The sequence below is a fragment of the Rattus norvegicus genome, chromosome 3 (genome assembly GCF_036323735.1).
Source record: "Rattus norvegicus strain BN/NHsdMcwi chromosome 3, GRCr8, whole genome shotgun sequence".
Taxonomy (NCBI): domain Eukaryota; kingdom Metazoa; phylum Chordata; class Mammalia; order Rodentia; family Muridae; genus Rattus; species Rattus norvegicus.
Window position 1 is genome coordinate 113927279 of NC_086021.1, and position 18547 is coordinate 113945825.

The window sequence follows — 18547 nt, forward strand, 5'->3', positions numbered from 1 at the left end:
TTTTTCCTTCTCAAACTTCTGAAGGCAATATTAGCAGGTACCATTTAAAAGCCACTTATCAAATGCTCTGTGTTTTACATACATGCTGTCTCTAATTATTAGCAATAATCTTGAAAAATATGCATCTTGCTTCCATTTTGCTGATAGGAAAGTCAAGGCTTAAGAGTCATTAATAACTTCTTGGTGGTTAAGAGCACTTGCTGCTCTTTTTTTTTTTTTTTTTTTTTTTTTTTCCGGAGCTGGGGACCGAACCCAGGGCCTTGTGCTTCCTAGGCAAGCGCTCTACCACTGAGCTAAATCCCCAACCCGCGCATTAATAACTTCTATTTGGAGATTTTGGGTCTAATGGACTTTAGTTGATTGCCATTTCCCTTTTGTTCATGAGAATATACCAGAAATTCCCCAAGACACTATCGTTCACATTCTCTGAAGATCAAGTGCAGAGTCCCTTGCTATAGTTCATGCCAGCATTTGTTGGTAATACCTCAATGAAATGCAAATAGAAATACTGATGGTGGCATGTGCTTATTGCGCTGAGGAGCTCGGAAATCATTTTCACGAGTGAAGTCCCTAGTAATAGTAATAGTCTAGTGACCCCCAGTGTGTTCTCTCCCTCAGGCAAAGTTTAGCTGGCTGAGCAAGGATGAGAACGTCATAGATGAGAATCTTTTCATTTAAATAAATTAGCAATGTTGCAACATTAATTATCTACAGCAGCTATTTTTATCTTAGAGTACTATGTCTCGCTGAGCTGAAGACCTTGGGTGCAGTCTTTTCCTTTACTTTCTGCCTTGCATGCAGATTCTAGGATGCCAGTGATGGGAAGCAGACAAGACTTGAGAAGTAGACTTTTCTAAGCTCCATGATTAACTGTAGATTCTGCCCTACCCACCATGGCTGTCTTGTCCACAAGACACCATGGCTTGATGTCAACAGCCTCCCACAGTCCTCCAAATATTTAGCACATTCTCTGGGACCCTTTATTGTGATGTTTTGTTCTACTATGAAATAGAATGATGAGCAGAGCGAATTATAACCACAGACACCTCTCAGAGCCCAAGTCAGATGTTCATTCACACAGTTGACGGTTGACTTGGAGTCATTGGGAATTAGAACTCAGAAGGTTTTGTTGGATGATAATTCGGTCTAGAAACATTTGGAAGTATGAATTCATATACCTCGAGAGAAAAATGTCTAAATAACCTGTTACAATTATATAAATACTTCTGAGAGCTAAGAACAACATTCTTTTGTTACTGGTTTATCACTATCCCAAACAGCACTTGTCACATAGATGCTTCCTTTTTGATCTCCAGGCCTTGGTCCTTTGAGCACCCCCACTTCCTTTTTACGCCTCTCCCTCCCTCCACACATTAAGTTTGGATCAATTTTCCTGCCTTAGGACACTCATGCCAGAGAAGCCATCTTCGGCCAACAGCGGTAATTCTTATGGTTTTAAATGGGACATCTCTAAGGGAGACAGTTTTCTCTTATACAAAATGTCATTCACATCAACGTAGTTACATTTTTATGGGGGAAAGTTCTGTGTGCCTGAAAGATGAGAATGGACCATGAGTGGTTAAAAAAAAGGGCAGGCAGAAACCCCTGTGCTCCAGGATTCTTTTTAAAAAGATTTTTTAAAAAATGATTTATTTATTTTTATTTTATTTGCATTGGTGGTTTTCCTGCATGTATGTCTGTGAGAAGGTGATGAATCCCCTGGAACTATAGTTGTAGACAGTTGTGAGATGTCATGTGGTTGCTGTGAATTGAACCTGGGTCCTCTGGAAGAGAAAATGGTGATGTTAACTGCTGAACTATTTCTCCAGCCCTTTGCTCCAGGATTATAATGCAGAAAGATGGCACTGCTCATCTTAAGGAGTCATGGAACTCTACTTTTGGAACACAGTGGTCAACAACAACTCAATCAGAGCAGCTGTACTTATCTGCCAGGCACCCTCAACAAAATCAGGCATGTTGACAATCCTCCAAAGAAAGGCTGAGTTGGGAAAAGCCACAACACCCTCACCTAAGATTTTAGCCACAGACTATACCTGAACATCATCTTCATCTTCAACTTCATCATCATCATCATCATTATCATTGATGTATTGAGTTAGGGAGTATCATTCCTAAGAGTGGCTTTTAGAATTGGGGGTGACTCCTGGGAATGTGTTTGTTACAATCCTCTCTCTGGATGCACTTACTTTCCATGTTACTTGAGAGGACCACATTTAGGACTTCTAAGATATCTCTCCCCAATAGATTGGTGGCCATGTCCAAGATAAGAAGTCTGATAAGGCCAGTGGCACCATCTGGATCCTCCCATTTGAAGAGCTCCTTTGTGGTATACACCTGGGAGGAGACTTCTAGGCGGTTAGTTGTGGCCCAGGGATCAGTTTCAATGCTATGGGACCTTGGATCAAAGTCTTGTCTGCTCTGGGATCAATTATTCATTTAAATAGTTCTAGTACAATTTTTATATTGAGTTTTTATACTAGGTATGTGCCTTCAAAAATATTAATGGCCCACAAGATTTTATGGGTTTTCTCTCTTATTGTTTGGCCTGAGGGTTGCCTCTTTTGGAGTTTAAAGGCAAAAAGGGCTTGCCATCATTATCATATTTAGAATGATAATGCTTTCTCCAATGGAATCCTTTGAGGTATCAGGTGCTTTTAGGAGGTGTAGTGTCTAAGCCTTTAGATGGGGCGGAGTTGGGACATTCACCCTTCAAGTGTCCCTCCTTTTTCCCTTTAAAACATTTTACTTCTGTTTTAAGAGCCTCTGTGAAGGCCGTGGCAAGGAAGACAGCTTTATAGGAAACTGCCTCAATATCTTCAGTGGGAACTACCCATTTAGCATGATGTTCATTTTCCAAACCCTGACATGACAGCTGGTGTTCTGAATTCATACCTGCTCTGCTCATAGGATCAGGAATTTTGATTTCTGGGCCCATTTTTGTTCTAAGAACAAAGTCAGAGAGTTTTTTTTTTTTTTTTTTTTTTTTGCATCTTAGGCTCATTTTTGTTCTAGTAACAAAGTCAGAGAGTTCCTCAGATCTTTGCCAGAGAGGAAGCAAGGAATCCTCATCTTGGGATGAAGAATTGGAGGTTATGTGATCCCAGGCCTGAAAGACACAAAGACATACTTGATCAAAGTACCCCAGCGGTTGGGTAGCACAGTATCCTGGAGGTTGGGTAGCCTGTTGTACTGTGGAGAAGTTATCTTGCCCCAAAAGCTCATTGAAGTCCCAAGGGATATTTCGCTGTTTTGGGTTTTGATTTTTCCTGATCTCTTGCAGGCATCCATCTTTAGAAAAAGCCTCCCAATGAAGGAACAGGAGGCTAGGCAAGGAGGAACAACAGATGTCACTCCAGTTCTGTGGTGTATTAAGGGTAGCAGGAAGGCTCAGGAGAATGGATTTGGTCTAAGGAGCATGAGTACTATCGTCTCATACTGCTTGCCTAAACTCTTTTAATTCATTGGCCTGGTAGGAATAGAGTCTAGGGGACTAAATCAAGTAGGTTGAACATTAACAGGACGACCAAGGCATTATTATTTCCATTGTGGGCAAGTTTGAAGGAGTCACATACTTGTTGGAGGGCAGTTTGTAGTGGACTAGAAGGCATGGAGTCATGAAGAGTTTTATGAGTGTCCTTAGACAGCGAGGCAGGAGGGACATAAGGCAGCAGTGAGGGGTTAAGAGAGGTGGGTGTGTGGGGGTCGGGGGTTATTTTCTGCATAATGTATTTGATTGCTGGCTGAAGGGTAGCAAGGTAAGCCACAGGGAGGTCTTCAAGGCTTTTCTCCTTGGAGTCTTCACTGGGAGTAAGGGGTTTAGGTTCATCCTCAATTCCTTCTCAGAGTGACCCATGAATTGTTGAATGGCTGTAATGATGGGGAGGAAGAAAGGGGAGTTGTCTCTTCTTGGACTTCTCCCCACCTAGTCCAGACCTCAGCATCATAGGGGTCAATGGAGATCATCCAAGGGGTAATTGAAGCACCTCCTCCCAGAAGGAAATTGCTTCCTTCTGGGAGATTTTAGTCAAAGGGAAACGAGATTGCAGGAGTTTCAGGTTGCAAAACCTGCTCACAAATTCAAGAAAGCCAGCGACCTCCCTAAGGACTTGTGGCTGATCATTGTCTCAGAAAGATTTAGAGAGGTAATTTTTGCCAATGCCCAAAGGGTGTTTGGGGCCCAACCATCAGGGAGATGGCTCAGCTCAGAGGTAAAAGAGGAAGAACCAGACAATCCTCAGGAGAGGTACGATGTTGATGTCCCTTGGAGGGAAGTTCTCACCCTCTTCCTATTGTCCTGGAGAATCCCTGTTTCAGCACCAGATGTGACTGCCCCCGACCAGCCGGTTGTTGTACACTGGTGGTATCAGGATGCTGAGGAAATGGGAGAAAGGTCTTGGACGGGGCTGAGTTGACCAGGAGAGAATTTCACTGGCTTTTTCAAGGAAAAAAAAATCTGTTCTGAAAGTTATACCAGTACATCTCAAGCTCCAGAGCTCAAGTTCATTAGCATCCTGGATACAGCACCACTACAACCAGAGCATGTAGCGGCAGAAACACTGAACTCTCTCTTTAAATTTGTCCTCACTACATGTTGTCTGGGGAGGCGGTACAGTGCGGGAGGGTGGGAAGTTAACTAAAGGGGGTTGTATCTGTGAAAAAAGAGGGAAACCCTCATTTATTTTTTATTTATTTATTTATTTTGGTTCTTTTTTTCGGAGCTGGGGACCGAACCCAGGGCCTTGCGCTTCCTAGGCAAGCGCTCTACCACTGAGCTAAATCCCCAACCCCAGAAACCCTCATTTATACTGGAGTGGAAACATTTGGTGACATAATTGCTTGAGGTCACCTCCGCTTCTGTAAATGATCCCCTCGCCCGTGCTTTTATAACTAAAGTCAATAGTTTCACTAGCTCCCCCAAGCCAGACCTGGGTGGGATTGTTACTTTGGTGTGTTCTCAGTGTTCTGCCTGGAGGGTGTTGATGCTTGTTTATGTCTCCCAAGGAAAAATTCCAACAACAGAAATGCCTTTCTCTTTTGATGTAATGAATACAAATTTCCACAAATAATAATTTCTCTAGTCAAAGCTAAATAATCAGCTACTTCATCGACTCATTCATCTGTTATTTTTAAAAATTATGTACTTTTAAGTATTAGGGATGACTTGTCAGAGGCAGGGATACATTTGATAAATTAGCCAAGGCTGGAACTTTCTTGTTTATTTGCTTGCGTGCATTAACTCATTGCTCTCTGCTCTTGACTATGGATGTGATGTGATTACCTGTTTCAAGTTCCTGATGCCTTGGCATCTTCACCCAATGGAATGGTGAGCTAAAGCAAACCCTTTCTCCCCTAATTTGCTTTTGTCAGAATATTTTATTCTAGCAACAGAAACAAAGTCTTGTTTTGTCTCTTCCACCCTCTTTCCCCTGTCGGTGTCGTAGAAATCTGTGACTTTAAATATACCTGCACCCAGATAACTTGTACTTTGGCACGCAACTAGTAATATACCCTGTAACTACACATGTTATTTCAGTTCACTGAACTCATCACTATATCCAGTGGTCCAGTGTATTTGAGATTAATCACTCTGGTATGTAAATCAACACCATCTTAAGTTTAAGCAAGGAACATTTGCTTAGGATTCTGGGACTTTATTCCTATTGTGCTGTCCTTGACCTCACAGGTGGTTTAGGCAGGGTAAGTATTCAAGGGTAAGCACACAAGTCTTAGCCTTTTGAATGAATCTAGGTTGCAAAGCATGAGGTGTACTTAGGCGCTGTCGTCACGGATAGTAGGCTATTGCCAGGCAGCTCCTCCCAGCTCTGAAACTGTACATTAGTTTGTTCTTAAGAGCTCCTGAAGAGGCTGTTATGGTGATGGACATGAATTTTATGGTTATTTCTTTTCTTGTGAGAGTAGAATATCTAGAAACCAGACAGAATTTTTATTTTAATATTGTTAGAATAGATTTTAATAAGGCTAAGTTTAAAATACATAATAGACTACTTGTGGGAATAGAAATGGGTGCAAACTTTCTGGAAATTAAGCAAATAACACAATTAGAACTGTGCTGAATGAGCCAATTCTATTTCCAGTGGTTCACAGAGAACACCATTTATGTGCATCCCAAAGGATACTTGTCAGTGTTGAAGTTAAGGGGAAACTTAGGTAGACCTCATTATAGTAAAGGAGAGAGGACAAAGCTCCTATAGACTATAAAGAAGCAGATAATCAGGGAAGAAATAACAACAATGACAATAACAAAGAATGATATATAATTGTGACAAATTGGAAGAAATACAAATAAAAAGATGTATACACATAAGGAGCTATTTTATGAGCTATATAGACATAATAAAAGAGTTAAAAATTTCAGATTGCCATCTATTCTGGTGTGTATTGGAAAATGTTAGTGTTTGTTCATGTGGAGGGGAGAAAAGGGGTAATAGAAAGAAAGGAATCACAGAAGCTGAGGATGAAAGACACATTCCTTTTGGACCTGAGGGAATAAACCAATTCAGAACTCAAAAATGAGAGAGCATATTCTCAGAAGGAAGGGTTACATTTTTTAATCTTGATCCACACTGGAAATTTTATAGCCCCTTGCCTTGTCAAGAACTGTGTTAGGTTTCTGGTTTTAATCATGTTTAAATTTATTGTCAAGCCTTGAGTCTTAGAGAGTATAACTCAAAAGTTTCTTTAAAGATATGTCTTAGAAGATCTTTAATAAAAAGTTTTGTGGGGATACAATTTACATGTAGTAAATTTTATGTATGTTTTTAAGCTCAATGGACTTCCACAGATGTATTGATCCTTCTAGTTGGAATATAAAACATCTCTGTCACCCGACATAGTTCCCTGGAGATCTTTTTCAGGTAGACCCTCACCCTGTTTGAAGTGTGATCGAATATTTATTATAATTAATTAAGTTTACATGCATTCACATTTCTAATAAATGGGATAATTCAGTGTGGCTTTTTTTAAGCAGTCTTCATTTAGGATAATATTTCTGAAATTCAAATATGTCATATACACCAATACTGCATTACATTTTTATAATTTAGTAATGTGATATTATATGGAAATTCTAAAGTTTGTCAATGCACTTACTTGCTGATGGGCATTCAGTCTGTTTCCTGGTTTTGTCTGCTGTGAGTAAAACTTTAGGATTATCTGAAAGTTCTTTTGATGACAGGTGCATGTTAACTTATTTTGTAGTTGACCCGGTGTAGAGTAGGTTATCTATTTCTGTTTGTGAATCTTCAGTTGTTGCAATGTTGTTTGTTGAAAAGATTAACCTTTCCCCAGTTCACTTCCTCAGCTTTGTTTAAAGCAGTGATGTAGCTTTCCAACCTCTTGCTCTGACCCTGCAGTCATTGCAATAGCGATGCCTAAGAACTGGACTGCTGTCTGTGGACTCATGTTTAAGGAACCAGAGACGGCTGACAAAGTTGTCCGTATGCCCAAACGCTCTGAGCTGGCAGACAAGAAGGTGCCCAACCTTCATTTAATGAAGGCCAAGCAATCTCTCAAGACCTGAGGCTTCATGAGGACGACTTTTGCCTGAAGATATTTCTATTGGTAATTTGGGGACGAGGGCATCTGGTATCTTGGACATTACCCTAACCTACCTCCAAGGATTGAACCTGACCCCATGTTGCAGGCATTGTGAGAATAGCAGGCCTGGTCCCAAGGGTCCAGAGGGAGAGTGATCTGCAAGGTTCACAGAGGAGGCAGACAGACAGGCACATATAGAAGGCGAACTGTTTCCATGATGCTGACTAGAAAGATGAGGCTGGGGAGAGCTCAGCAATAGACTTTCATTTTAGAGGCAGGTATGGTTGTGGATTAGATCAGTCACCTCAGTGAAGTCGGAGATTGTGATGTGTTGAATAAACTTGAAAGAAAGAAATGATATCCTTGTGTATGTGTGCGTTTATGTCCATCTTCATTTTGTCCCACTGGTCTGTATGTAAGAGATCGTCACATTAATGCAGCTTTATAACGAGTCTTGACAGCAATCATCACATCCATACATGCTGCAAATTTTTTTTAAATTTATTTAATACTTAATAATTATTCTTTGGTTTCCGGGCAAACATCCCCCTCCCCCTCCCCTTCCTTATGGGTGTTCCCCTCCCAACCCTCCCCCATTTCCACCCTCCCCCCAACAATCTAGTTCAATGGGGGTTCAGTCTTAGCAGGACCCAGGGCTTCCCCTTCCACTGGTGCTCTTACTAGATTATTCATTGCTACCTATGAGGTCAGAGTCCAGGGTCAGTCCATGTATAGTCTTTAGGTAGTGGCTTACTCCCTGGAAGCTCTGGTTGCTTGGCATTGTTGTGCATATGGGGTCTCGAGCCCCTTCAAGCTCTTCCAGTTCTTTCTCTGATTCCTTCAACGGGGGTCCTATTCTCAGTTCAGTGGTTTGCTGCTGGCATTCGCTGCAAAATTTTTATCTTTATTTTTTAAATTTAAATTGTTTTTTATCTGGTTTCATAAGTTTGAGTCCTAAATTGTCAGTTGCTTCAATGTCTTGCTGGAACTTTGATGGACATTTTTTGACTCTATAGATGTGCAGAGCATCTCCTTCTAATAAATGTGTAAATAAGAAGCATGACATCTCCTACAGAGTGTCTCCATCTTATGGATGTCTAAATAAGAAGCACAGCCCCTTTCATTTTTCCCTGCTCTGTTTCATGCTTGCTGGTGCTGATGTAGAACATATTATTGTCACCTAAATGATTCACGCTCTCTTGATGCTTTCAAGAGCTATTTATTTTGTCAAATTATTTTTTAACACAGAGAAATAGATTTATTTGGGTGTAGGATTTGTATATTAGGTGTAGGATTTGTATATTGCACTCTTGGCAAATCTACTTGTTATTTATGATACGTTTGTTTTCTTGTTCTGTAGAACTTATTTATGTAATAATCTGTTCTTCATTCAGGATTGATCGCTCACCTTGCTTACTTTTTTCTTCCATTTCTCTCCTTTTCACAATTCTTTTTGTGACAGGGTCTCACTACACAACTTTAATTGGCCCGAAGCTCACTGTGTAGACCACACTGGCCTCAGACTCACCGGCCTCTACCTCATGAGTGCTGGATTAAGGGCATTTCGTGCCCACATGGTTTACTTAACTCTTTGGGATCTTCTTTCTAACCAGTTACGCCAACTGAGACAATTAGTATCTGCATAGAGTACTGCAGTCAAATGGCGCCTTGGAGCAGAAATTGGGGATGAACATAAAGGAACCTGGTCTGATCCTATCTTTCTGAAACCAATTCCCTCATGAAATTTTTGTTCAATTTTTTTTCTCTGATTTTCATGGGATGCCTGGTCCAGTCTCTGTGACTTCATCAGAAGTAAGATAGGATGCGTATTTATTCCTCAAAATCTGTAGCAATGTTTTAGGTCAGAATAGAAGGTTTTTGTTTTTATCCCTGATGAAAAGGAGGAGCTGTGGGATTATTGTTTTGGATGTCGCCAGATGAGAGTTCTCACATAGATTTGGGAATGACAAGTTTTCTTAAGGCCACACTGTAAAAGGAATGTCAACCAGAGGAATGTGAGGTATCTCTTTCTTTTGAGTATGCTAAAGGTTTTATCTTGATATTACCGTTAGATAAGAAGTTTTACCTTCAAAACTTATCTTGCTGGGTTGGGGTTATACTTGTAAGGCCCAGCACTTGATTTTCAGTGTCAGAAAAACAAACCTGGCTACAACAATGACCAGGCTGGCAAGATATGCCCACTGGTACAAGACAAAATAGTTGATCAATGCTATGGAATTCTGAAGCTCTTTCTGATTGAATTTAAAACCCACTCCATAATAAGACAGATTTTTGTGCACAATATTCTTAACTGGACCAACAATTAATGGTTGGCTAGGTCATAGGTCGTAAGGGAAAACCAAGTGCTATTATTCTACTAAGTGAACATAACAATAATTTCACCACAAAGTTCACGTCTTTGTACACATAGAGTACCACATCTCTCAACTCTCATTAGAAACTTTCTTTTTTATTTTTATTTTTACAGTAGATAGGGACTAATACAGAGGACTGCAACTAGTCAGAAGGTAGAAAGTAGAGACTTTTGAGATGCTCAGCTTTAAATAGGACTTTTATATCACATTCCTTCTCTCAGGACCCAGAGGTCACTGCTGAAGAGCAACAGGAAGACCCAAGAGCCCTAGGTAAAGCATAGCTGCTCAGAACCGTATTTGTCAGGCAGGACAGAACTGTTACACACATAAATTCACTGCAGCTGTGACTTAAGGCACAAGACCTGTATAAGATCAAGCCAACCTGAATCCAGAATAGGTGGTGGAGAGCCTCATAAACCCCGCCTGTAGCAGAGGAGCTACTGACGATGACTCCTAGGATTGGAAGAAAGCCTGTTCTCTTTGGGAATTCAGGTTCTAAGAGGCTACTCTTACAACAAATAGGTGGCTCTCACACATGAACTTGTAGGCATCACTAATTGGACTCAGGGGAAAAGTGGTGGGCAGGCTAGGGGAGGAGTTGGAAGGGATTAAAGGGGTTTGGATTTGTTCAAAATAGATTACATGCATATGTGAAATCCTCAAGCAATTAAAAAGATACTTCCCAAGTCTTAGGGAATCTTCTTTAAGGATGGATGTTTCATCTCAAAGGAAATTGCTGCACAAGCTCTACATGCAGGAGGCTCTGTGTTTGATCTCCGCACCACAGAAAACTAGGTATGGTGGCTCAGACCTGCACTCCCAGCAAGGCGTATAGACAGGAGATGTAGAAGTTCAAAGTCATCCTTGACTACATGGTGAGTTCAATTGTATCAGATAAGATAAACTTTACTTTGCTAACACCATTTAATGAAATAATTACTGCATTAATTATAGAGAAATGTATATTTTGCAAAGTATAGGCACGATAAGAACAAAAGCAAAAAAAAAAAAAAACTATGAAAAATATAATTGTCAGTGACGACAGAGGCTGAACCCCTGCTTTAAGACTTTCCAGTGAGCATTTTATAAGGTTCTGTTTTAATTATAGATTACTAGCTGATCTGGAGAGAGAAACTTTTGAGGCCAGAAGCTTCAAAAACTACTTTTTTTTTTTTGCCTTCTGTTTCTTGCTTTTGATTAGTCACTATCAAATCTTAGAGAAATACCTTCTTTCTCTCATATCCTGCTCAAAGAGAAGTGTTTCTTCTTCTCTCTAATGGATTAGCCTCCTTTTCCTTGTGGGAATCCATCCTTCTTAGTTAGCCTCTTATAACGGCTTGGGGACTCAACACAGTTCAGTGGTTTCCTAGTTCAGAGACCCACTCATTCACAGCTAAGTAGTCCTATAAAAGTACTAACTGTACTGAGAAGCTGTAGTACACATGCAGAGAACCTGGTGTCGACCCATACAGGCTCTGTAGTTGCTGCTTCAGTCTCTATATCCATAGTTTTCAAATGACATAATTTCATTCCCTATGGCTGAATAAAAGCCCCTTGTATATGTGCAGTGTTTAAGTTACTTTGCTATTGGTGTGATGTGACCAAGGAAACTTATAAAAGAAAGTATTTATTTGAAGCTTAGACTTTCAGAGGGTGAGTCCATGACCATCATGGCAGAGAATACAGCAGGTAGGCAGGCATGGCTGAGAGCTTAAACCTTCATTTACAATTAGAAGACACACAGAGACCGACAGACAGACAGACGCACAGAGATAGAGAAACAGAAAGACACAGAGAAACAGATGTACAGAGAGAGACAGAGATCAGAATGAAACAAATCTTCTGAGCCCTCAAAGCCACTCGCCTACCCCAGTGACATACCTCCTTAAACAAGGCCACACACCCTAATCTTTCCCAAACATCTCCACAAATTGTGGACCAATTATTCAATCATATGAGACTCTGGGAGCCATTATTATTCCAACCACCAAATGTACCAAACTTTATGTATTGTTTGGTATCTAGGCAGATCCCATAACTTGACTATTGTTGAGAGTGCAGCATGGATGAGTCGGTACCTCTGTGACATCCTGACTTAGAATTTTTTCAAATATATGCCTAAGGATGACATCTCTGGAAAAACTTGTTCCTCAGTTTCAAAGCCTTGTAGTCACTATAAAAATTACAAACATTTATGAATTGGGTGTGTGAATGTATCCAGTAACATCAAACACAGTTAAAATACTCTTTATAACTTTTAAAATAATACTTTTATTATCTTCTATTTATATGATACATTTGTTATATTTTCATACATGTACATAATGCATTTTGATCATATTTAGCCTCTTGTCTTCCTCTTTTGTTCATCTTTCTTTATGACTAGCCTTCCCTCTAATTTTGTTTATGTCTTTTGTTTTGCTGCATGTGACCCAGTAAGCTTTATTAGGGTTATAAAGGAAGCATGATGTGAGTTTGTTTACTGGAACATATGTACTTTACCAATATATCTATACCATTGCAGAAAGTTTTCTTCCTCCTCCATCAACTGTTAGCTGCATATAAATCTTTATGAGTGCCTCATCCTTTCTTTCATAACTTTATAGGCACATTTAAAAACACTTTCTACGACTCCAATTTTAAAAATGCCTCTGAAAAAAAATCTTTTAATGGCTCCCAATGGACAGTAAATGGTATAGAGACCTAGGTTTTCGCACTTGACATTTGATTCCTAGGGTTTCGGTGCTATTTCTGACATAGTGGAGAAGAATGTCAATATTTGTTGAAATGCTGAACAAAAAGATAAAACAATCCAGTCTGCACTTTTGAGGAGAGTATAAGCCCAGAGAAGAAAATGACAAGTGGGAAAAGCTCAGTGTATTGCTGTAAATGCTACCAGCCAAAGTCCCAGGTGGAAAGAGCTTCTGTGCATATACACTGAACACTTTTAGGAGAATTTCATAAAAATCTGGGCAAGATCAAGAGGAAAGGGGAGAGAGGAGGGAGGGCAAGCTACCTCAAAGGTGATTTTAGTATAAGGGACTCAGCAGCCTGCAGATTTTCCTGAATCAGATAGAGACAGTAAGATGTGAGGCCTATGTCAGGCAAATCAAATAATATATCACAAGGAAGAAATGTGTGGTAAGGTCCAGTATGTTGTCATGGAGGGAAGACCATGGCAGCAGGAAGCAGGACACAAAGGTTCTGGAGTAGAGTACTATTGAGGAAGATGGAGAATCAAAGAGAAAGAGTACTGTGAGGTGTCTTTCCAAATAGGGTGCTCTCCTGTAGGCATGGCTCATTGGCTGGTTGGGAACCCAGACTTTTGGAAGTTGTCAGCCTCTCCTTGGTGAAATGGAAGTACAGCCACAGGTACTGCTGCGAGATTTTTATAGCTTAGTTTTTGCCTTTGCCTTCAAAATATGGCTCCAAGGTATGTTCTCCCAGCCCAAATTAAAAAAATCATTGGGGCAAAGAGTCTGAAGAAGTCCTTGCTGGTTTGATAAGGATATTTGGGCTGAGAGTAGGCAAGAGATCTGCCTACAGGAGGCAATCAAAAAAGCAAGGGGTGATTCACGAGTTCCTGAATCTACGTTCCTAGAACTAGAGAGTAATCCTCAAAAGGCCTCACTTATCAAAGCTTCCTGAGCAGGTGTTCCTGAACTGGTGTAAGGCTTTGATTCACTCTTCTGCTTTTCCAGGCAGATTTCCCATGGGATGCAGGAGATCAGCTGTGGCACCCCGTCCAGCCAGGTGCAGATAGCTGTCAGTGTCATCAGCAAGCATAAGAAGAACGGTTTGGACTTTAGATTAGTTTGCTCCATTGGTTCCAAGCAAAGGGCAGGCGTCCTGGATATGAATGGGTAACAAGAGTGTCTAGTGTAAGACTGCACTTGTTCTTTTCGGTGCCTGCACATGATCTCAGCTCCTGTAATCAGATCTTGCTTGTATTCTTGGACCATCCACATTGTACCTAGTTATCTTACCCAGAACTTTCTAGGTCTCCCACAGTGTGCTCGTCTGCTACACAGGTTACTTCAAATTCATTTACTCTTTATTAAGAGAGTAGGTAAGAACATGACTACTACTGTGGAAGTTGGTCCAACAAAATCACCATTGATCACATTACAGGTAGGCCTCATACAGATTGACATGGAAAAGACATGTTAGTCTGGATGGAAGGCCAATGTTCCTCTTCGATGTAAATAGACCTTGCAGCCGTCTTTGTAGTCATCTAGACCAATCTGTGGCCAGTGTGCCTCATGTGGCTTATGATGGTTATATCTGTGGCCCAACACAAAATTGTAAACTTAATATTATGAAAGATCTATTGGAGAGTTTTTTTTTCAAGCAACTTGTGTAGTTCTTCAGCTGAACTTTATAGATGACAACAGGTCCCAATGCCATCCATCTTTGTGGTTTTGGCTCTCTGACTTCAAATCTTTATTCAGTTACGAGAAAAGCAGAACCGTTTCGACAACTATAACATCTGGCCTGGCCTAGAAACTCTATTTTGACATAAGGTCCCGTGTTGTACTTACAGGCACCATATCCAAACTCTCTGTAAGCCGCCACGTGCTCAGTTAAAGAGTGCTCACTATCAGAGAAGCCCGGAGATATGGATGCTGGCTATATTTATAGCTCTCACTCAGACTTCCAATCTAGACACTTCTGTATATGGATGAAGGCTTTTCTCCTCTAAAGTGCTGTTGCTTGGCAACGGGAATACTCTTCCACCTTTATCAAGTTTCCAGGGGAACAATGTTAAAATGAAAACCCAAGGTCAGATTTGTGAAAAAGGAGAAAAGGTATTTTTAACCTCATCCATAGATGGTGTAATTGAGATTTCGTCTGATAAAAGACTTGGGGGAGGTGGGAAGACAGTTATGTGACCATCTGAGGTAAGTTTTTTTTTTTTTTCATTTTTAATGTTTTTTTTTTTTATTAACTTGAGTATTTCTTATATACATTTCAAGTGTTATTCCCTTTCCCGGTTTCCGGGCAAACATCCCCCTCCCCCCTCCCCTTCCTTATGGGTGTCCCCCTCCCAACCCTCCCCCCATTGCCGCCCTCCCCCCATAGTCTAGTTCACTGGGGGTTCAGTCTTAGCAGGACCCAGGGCTTCCCCTTCCACTGGTGCTCTTACTAGGATATTCATTGCTACCTATGGGGTCAGAGTCCAGGGTCAGTCCATGTATAGTATTTAGGTAGTGGCTTAGTCCCTGGAAGCTCTGGTTGCTTGACATTGTTGTACTTTTGGGGTCTCGAGCCCCTTCAAGCTCTTCCAGTTCTTTCTCTGATTCCTTCAACGGGGGACCTATTCTCAGTTCAGTGGTTTGCTGCTGGCATTCGCCTCTGTATTTGCTGTATTCTGGCTGTGTCTCTCAGGAGCGATCTACATCCGGCTCCTGTCGGTCTGCACTTCTTTGCTTCATCCATCTTGTCCAATTGGGTGGCTGTATATGTATGGGCCACCTGTGGGGCAGGCTCTGAATGGGTGTTCCTTCAGTCTCTGTTTTAATCTTTGCCTCTCCCTTCCCTGCCAAGGGTATTCTTTTTCCTCATTTAAAGAAGGAGTGAAGCATTCACATTTTGATCATCCGTCTTGAGTTTCGTTTGTTCTAGGGATCTAGGGTAATTCAAGCATTTGGGCTAATAGCCACTTATCAATGAGTGCATACCATGTATGTCTTTCTGTGTTTGGGTTAGCTCACTCAGGATGATATTTTCCAGTTCCAACCATTTGCCTACAAATTTCATAAACTCGTTGTTTTTGATAGCTGAGTAATATTCCATTGTGTAGATGTACCACATTTTCTGTATCCATTCCTCTGTTGAAGGGCATCTGGGTTCTTTCCATTTTCTGGCTATTATAAATAAGGCTGCGATGAACATAGTGGAGCACGTGTCTCTTTTATATGTTGAGGCATCTTTTGGGTATATGCCCAAGAGAGGTATAGCTGGATCCTCAGGCAGTTCAATGTCCAATTTTCTGAGGAACCTCCAGACTGATTTCCAGAATGGTTTTACCAGTCTGCAATCCCACCAACAATGGAGGAGTGTTCCTCTTTCTCCACATCCTCGCCAGCATCTGCTGTCACCTGAGTTTTTGATCTTAGCCATTCTCACTGGTGTGAGGTGAAATCTCAGGGTTGTTTTGATTTGCATTTCCCTTATGACTAAAGATGTTGAGCATTTCTTTAGGTGTTTCTCAGCCATTCGGCATTCCTCAGCTGTGAATTCTTTGTTTAGCTCTGAACACCATTTTTTAATAGGGTTATTTGTTTCCCTGCGGTCTAACTTCTTGAGTTCTTTGTATATTTTGGATATAAGGCCTCTATCTGTTGTAGGATTGGTAAAGATCTTTTCCCAATCTGTTGGTTGCCGTTTTGTCCTAACCACAGTGTCCTTTGCCTTACAGAAGCTTTGCAGTTTTATGAGATCCCAATTGTCGATTCTTGATCTTAGAGCATAAGCCATTGGTGTTTTGTTCAGGAAATTTTTTCCAGTGCCCATGTTTTCCAGATGCTTCCCTAGTTTTTCTTCTATTAGTTTGAGTGTGTCTGGTTTGATGTGGAGGTCCTTGGTCCACTTGGACTTAAGCTTTGTACAGGGTGATAAGGATGGATCTATCTGCATTCTTCTACATGTTGCCCTCCAGTTGAACCAGCACCATTTGCTGAAAATGCTATCTTTTTTCCATTGGATGGTTTTGGCTCCTTTGTCAAAAATCAAGTGACCATATGTGTGTGGGTTCATTTCTGGGTCTTCAATTCTATTCCATTGGTCTATCTGTCTGTCTCTGTACCAATACCATGCAGTTTTTATCACTATTGCTCTGTAATACTGCTTGAGTTCAGGGATAGTGATTCCCCCTGAAGTCCTTTTATTGTTGAGGATAGCTTTAGCTATCCTGGGTTTTTTGTTATTCCAGATGAATTTGCAAATTGTTCTGTCTAACTCTTTGAAGAATTGGATTGGTATTTTGATGGGGATTGCATTGAATCTGTAGATTGCTTTTGGTAAAATGGCCATTTTTACTAAATTAATCCTGCCAATCCATGAGCATGGGAGATCTTTCCATCTTCTGAGGTCTTCTTCAATTTCTTTCCTCAGTGTCTTGAAGTTCTTATTGTACAGATCTTTTACTTGCTTGGTTAAAGTCACACCGAGGTACTTTATATTATTTGGGTCTATTATGAAGGGTGTCGTTTCCCTAATTTCTTTCTCGGCTTGTTTCTCTTTTGTATAGAGGAAGGCAACTGATTTATTTGAGTTAATTTTATACCCAGCCACTTTGCTGAAGTTGTTTATCAGCTTTAGTAGTTCTCTGGTGGAACTTTTGGGATCACTTAAATATACTATCATGTCATCTGCAAATAGTGATATTTTGACCTCTTCTTTTCCGATCTGTATCCCCTTGACCTCCTTTTGTTGTCTGATTGCTCTGGCTAGAACTTCAAGAACTATATTGAATAAGTAGGGAGAGAGTGGGCAGCCTTGTCTAGTCCCTGATTTTAGTGGGATTGCTTCAAGTTTCTCTCCATTTAGTTTATTGTTAGCAACTGGTTTGCTGTATATGGCTTTTACTATGTTTAGGTATGGGCCTTGAATTCCTATTCTTTCCAGGACTTTTATCATGAAGGGGTGTTGAATTTTGTCAAATGCTTTCTCAGCATCTAATGAAATGATCATGTGGTTCTGTTCTTTCAGTTTGTTTATATAATGGATCACGTTGATGGTTTTCCGTATATTAAACCATCCCTGCATGCCTGGGATGAAGCCTACTTGATCATGGTGGATGATTGTTTTGATGTGCTCTTGAATTCGGTTTGCCAGAATTTTATTGAGTATTTTTGCATCGATATATAAGGGAAATTGGTCTGAAGTTCTCTTTCTTTGTTGTGTCTTTGTGTGGTTTAGGTATAAGAGTAATTGTGGCTTCGTAGAAGGAATTCGGTAGGGCTCCATCTGTTTCAATTTTGTGGAATAGTTTGGATAATATTGGTATGAGGTCTTCTATGAAGGTTTGATAGAATTCTGCACTAAACCCGTCTGGACCTGGGCTCTTTTTGGTTGGGAGACCTTTAATGACTGCTTCTATTTCCTTAGGAGTTATGGGGTTGTTTAACTGGTTTATCTGTTCCTGATTTAACTTCGATACCTGGTATCTGTATAGGAAATTGTCCATTTCCTGAAGATTTTCAAGTTTTGTTGAATATAGGTTTTTATAGTAAGATCTGATGATTTTTTGAATTTCCTCTGAATCTGTAGTTATGTCTCCCTTTTCATTTCTGATTTTGTTAATTTGGATGCACTCTCTGTGTCCTCTCGTTAGTCTGGCTAAGGGTTTATCTATCTTGTTGATTTTCTCAAAGAACCAACTTTTGGTTCTGTTGATTCTTTCTATGGTCCTTTTTGTTTCTACTTGGTTGATTTCAGCTCTGAGTTTGATTATTTCCTGCCTTCTACTCCTCCTGGGTGTATTTGCTTCTTTTTGTTCTAGAGCTTTTAGGTGTGCTGTCAAGCTGCTGACATATGCTCTTTCTTGTTTCTTTCTGCAGGCACTCAGCGCTATGAGTTTTCCTCTTAGC